General features: G+C 38.1%; 1 non-coding gene across 1 annotated transcript; it reads right to left on the bottom strand.

The window, feature by feature from the left end:
- Positions 1-402: 402 nt before the first annotated feature.
- LOC135466078 (U2 spliceosomal RNA) lies at positions 403-595 on the bottom strand. The gene has a single exon (XR_010444085.1). It is a non-coding gene; the product is annotated as a U2 spliceosomal RNA (small nuclear RNA).
- Between the last annotated feature and the right edge of the window lie 4687 nt (positions 596-5282).

Below are 5282 nucleotides of genomic sequence, written 5' to 3'. Positions count from 1 at the left end.
GTCTGCTTCAAGCCCAAGTCAGTTGTGACGCGTGTACAACACATGCAGCGCAGCGCAGCGCGCAGCAACCCGGCATACAGTCCAAAAGTCATACCCGCTGGGTTGACAGCTCAGCAAGCGAAATTAACGTTTAATAAAGAAGAAAAGCAGACTATAATAATACTGCTTTATTTCTGTAACCAGCATATGCACACAAATGATGGCAACACACACACACATATATATATATATTATATATATAATATATATATATATATATATATATGATACACAGCCTGCATAATACAATAACAATAACCAAGCATACATCTTACAACATATGTACAATTACTACGAATAAAAGTGAGGACTAAGTGCAGAAATTTGCTTTCGAATTTTAAGTCTGATTTTTGTTTGTGTTAGGAGTTGTGGGCCAGTCCCGGAAGTACTGCAATACCGGGTTAACCCGTGGCGAGAATGGAGCAAGCTCCAAATCTCTCACCCAGTTCCAAAAATCAGTTTAATATCGATGCCCTCCGATGGAAGGCGTATCAGATATTAAGCTGATAAGAACAGATACTACACTTTGATCTTAGCCAAAAGGCCGAGAAGCGATACTGATCACTTTCCCGAAATCCAACACCACCCAATACCTCCCGTGTACCACGTGGGTGCACTGGTGTCTGCACTCCTTATGTGCGTATCACATGCGTATGTACGCAGCCCAGAAGCCATACACATCACTGTTATCACAGGGCGGAAGGGGGAATTATGGGAAATTTTTTTTCCCCAAAAATTTCAGCGTGGCGCCATGGCCTACTCGTCCATTTCTACCAGTTCTAAGTCCACAGCGGGTTTAGAATTTTGACGAAAGATATACATGGTTATAAATATTATTGAATGTTGTTTCAAACAGAGGCCAACTTTATTGGTCGATTATGAATCAGTAAGGAGTAATTTAGAAAACAGAGGCCGAGATGCATCAAGGCCGTCCGAATACATTCCCGCATCCAAGACGGCAGACTTGAGGATGTCATCAAGATGGATATCGGCCGCTGAACACCTATCGCTGTGGACTTAATATAAAAATTTCCACATGGGACATAAACACCAGACAGAGAATCAACCACAAAAACACAAACATTACAAGAGAATACACCATGTAAACAACCACGGCTGATGCACAGACATGGCTTCACAACAGCTGCTTGTCAACATACGAACAACTTCACGGGAAAACTACGAGCAAAAATCGCCACAAACATACGGTCAAGACACGGTGAAATGAAAACTAAGTCTCATTTTCATCTGAACACTGTCTTTTATCCCCTGTAGCGCGTAAGAGAAGAAAACCGAAGAAAACCCGAAACGTGTTCTGATAAATGGCACAGACACACTGGGGACGAAGGTGTGTAGATAACAGAGGCTACGATTGGTCAATAAAATCTTTGCATAAGGGGAGACAACCAGGTAAGCCGGTCTGGGATGTCAATATAAGCGTCATGTCCGACATTCGTATACCATTCGTAGACCGTAAAGGGCGTTCCAAGTCGATAATCGGAAGATCCATTTCCAAAACAACGTTGTACACTAGCTCCCAAAGACAAAGGTATGTAAGAAATTATACAAATAGGAAATAAAGCCGGTAACACACATGAGAGAAGCGGTCATCAGTTTTCAATGATGCAGGCAGAGAAGGCACTGCGAAAGGAAATTCAGTTCCAGTACAACCTTCGCTATAAGAATAAAATAAGATGACGACCTTCTCAGTTATGACTGTGTCTTACAGTAAGATGAAGTTTGAGTGACGATACAAGCATGTGTATTTTGAAAATCGATCATTTGCTTCAGTAGGACACTTACGCATGTACAACAGTGGGAACGCAAGCATAACAGTGAAACGCCACACAACATGGCTCTACGTTTATGGTGCAGGATGCAAGCAGTTTTCACATTTTAATGAAAGAACACAACTCCAGTTTTACTATGGCATTATGTATTTGTCATTATTACCGCCTTGCGTATAAATAAAATATAATTCTTACAGGTTACATTCAGTAAATGTTTTACAATACATGGTAGGTCAACACAATATAGACTTTACATTTTTACCGGGTGCCCATTCTCAAGCATGTCTCCCCCGCCCCCCAAATCGTCTTCATATTATAGGTGTGTATACCGTGTCTACTACAACTGGTTACTCTGATGACGTTACAAGTATTTTTATACTATGTAAACTACAACTGCCTCCTTCAGAAGATTGTATTTATCTGTATTTATAAACATGGTCGTAGAAACCAGAACAGTCATATTTTTCTATAAATTTACAGTCACCAAACAGTCCCAAGTTTTGCAGCAGTTGGAAATCTATTTTGCTCGATGATTTCCTGAATGTGTAAATAAATTGACATTCCATCATTACAAATGGAATACCTATACTACAGTTAACATTAAAATGAAAAGTTACAAGATTGTTTAGAAGTCTCTTATTCACAATTTGCTGAGCAGTATTGAAGAAATTTTTCCACATTCATTTAATTTAGCCACTAAGTCAGCCATGAGTTCGTACCATTGTACAGTTACTATTTGCCGATACAGACTCTTCATTATCACATCCTCCAGATCAGTGAATGTACATTTTCTATTAGGGCCTACATTGCAATTATGTTAATAACATGTATATCAATAAGTATGACAAGCTATTGTTTTGATTGAGTGACTATGTCTTATAACACTTTTACACACAGACAACTGTCTCATCTCAGCCATTTTGCTTCAAGGTTAATCCAGCCATCCTAGATTGGGCTGCATATTAATTTTTTTTTTAATTTATGTATATATTTCATTGGCCTTTACATCAAACTCGAGGATATCTAACTTATACTGCGACAGTGGCCAGCACTTACTGTGGCTACACCTGTACATGTAAGTCCTGCAGTTTGTCATGTATTCTGGTCTAAGTGGCTTTTCCCTGCATTCATAAAAATCCTAGACTTTTAATTAATCAAGTAAAGACGCAAATGATCATGTTGTCCTGCAAATAGTATTACAAAAAGTTTCTGTGGTGCTGATGAGTGCCAAATGCATCATCCAGTATAATTATAAAATATAGTTGTGGCGATCAAGTACAAGTAGCATCCAGGGGCAGACATGACGTTTTTACAGGTCACCAAGATCAGTCACTATTTTTCTGCTCAGACCTCGCACCAAGCATCATCATTTTCTAAGTACCCTTCTCTTGTACCTTGATCAATGTTTTAAAGACATTTGCGATTCCCCTCACAGAACTTCACTTTATTACAGCAGGGTGCTACTGCTATTATATATCAGAACCTGTCTCAGCACCTTATATTGTGTACTACATGTAAGCAGCAGCGGGTAGCTCAGAGGTACATTTATATATCAAGCAGTTATGCTAAAATAGGACATCCATTTTAAAAAAAGTACTTAGTTTCTTAAAAAAAACCCCAAAAAACACTACCTCACAATGTACAGGTTGTCTACTATAAACCAATAAAGGTAAATATACATAGATATATATATATATACATAAATAAACTCAACAAGCTGTAAATTTATCATAGTTCAAGGTATGTCATTTTGGGGAAATTCTTTTAAATTTGCTGTCCATGATTCAGTGACTCCCAGTCAACTCTCAACACACTGTATGGCATGGTAAACAAGCAGACCACTACAGTCAGGAAGCACAAAACAGATTAACCTGCCATGTTCAGTCCAAACACATCACATCGCACGGCATGGCAAGGTGTGGCAAGGCAACCAAACAGGCAGTCACTGACCATGTGGTATGCAACCAGCATCATCGACTAAATATGTTAGAATATAACTGCTACAATGTGACGCTCGGTCCATATTAGGCAAAATGTTCAGGTTGACAGTAAATTACACACCTTACCAAATTAAAACAAAATTATCCCCAACATCTTCGTGACTTGTAGTCATTTTGTCCCAGACAGACAAAGAAAGGAAGGGATGGGAAGGGACAAGTTTGTATTAAATTATCAGGGTTTAGCATGCACAGCCTCAAAAATATTATGTTACACTAAACATGGTAAACACTGGACCTCAAAACTATAACACAATCATACCTGTACTTACAGTGAATTCTCACTCATACAGGATTGAGTTCTGGATACCTACTACAATGTGATGCTACACAGGAACTGGTAAACATGTACTTTTCAAGCCAATGTTCATCCTCAACCTTTTCAACCCCTGAAGCACTTGTTTCCGTGGAATTTATAGACGCTTGTTTGTGACAATAAATATGTATGCTTCATAAAACTGTGGAAATTATTTCTCTACACTCCATAGTTCTCACAGAATGTTTCACAATTACTGTTGCAAGGGCTGTTTAACAGGTAGAAGAATTAGCGTGGGTATAGCCTTAGGAGAGTTAATACATCATAGAACAATTTTAAGTTAAACTGAAACAACTTGTCAATTGTAAAATCCTACCACCAACCTTCAAGGTAAAACAAAGCCCTCAAAGTTGAGAATGAATACCTTACCTACATGAGTAAGTTAGCATATGTGTACCCATCCAATGCTGTGTGCTGTTTTCTTCTCAACATTTACCTGTGTGGTAGACTCATTAGTATAATGATGGCAGCATGTTACTAGTGTAGATAGGTGCAGACGTACTGGATTTCATCTCAGATTATTTTTCAAGTGACACATTTGCGCGATTCTGATCATTTCATTTACATTATAGGACGATTTAAGGAAATTCTAGGAGAAGTTTGATTAATTTCTTATCAGAAAAACGCAGAAATTAGTACCTAAAGTATCATTTCAAGTCCTTTATGTACTTTTGCGAAAGTGCCTTTTCACATACCAGCTTTAAGGTGAAATACGTGTTGAAGAAGGAATTCTAAATGAACATGGGTTAGAGAAGGCAGGCTTGTAATATCAGATCATAGAACAGAGAACACTGAGCCCTGGTTTGGGTTATCAGCTGAAATACGCGACTTTTACCCACATCAAACATGGGTTTAAAGGTACATGATTAAGTCAATGTGGTTGCAAGTTGCAGCTTTAGATTCTGTCTCTGCTTCTGCTAGATAATTAAAGATGGGTCGTTTTCAGTCAGTTGCAGTAGTATGACATGGTCAGCTGGCTGACACTCATCTAGCATGACAATTCAAGATTTTCCAGATACCATCAGTAAACACAGTAGTGGGACTGGATTCTGTGGATATTAAACATGATATATATATATATATATATATATATATATATATATATATTCACAAAATGAGAAAATAAAAAATAAAACCCCT

This window comes from Liolophura sinensis, chromosome 5 (genome assembly GCF_032854445.1).
Source record: "Liolophura sinensis isolate JHLJ2023 chromosome 5, CUHK_Ljap_v2, whole genome shotgun sequence".
Lineage (NCBI taxonomy): Eukaryota > Metazoa > Mollusca > Polyplacophora > Chitonida > Chitonidae > Liolophura > Liolophura sinensis.
This window is presented reverse-complemented; position numbering and strand designations above follow the sequence as displayed.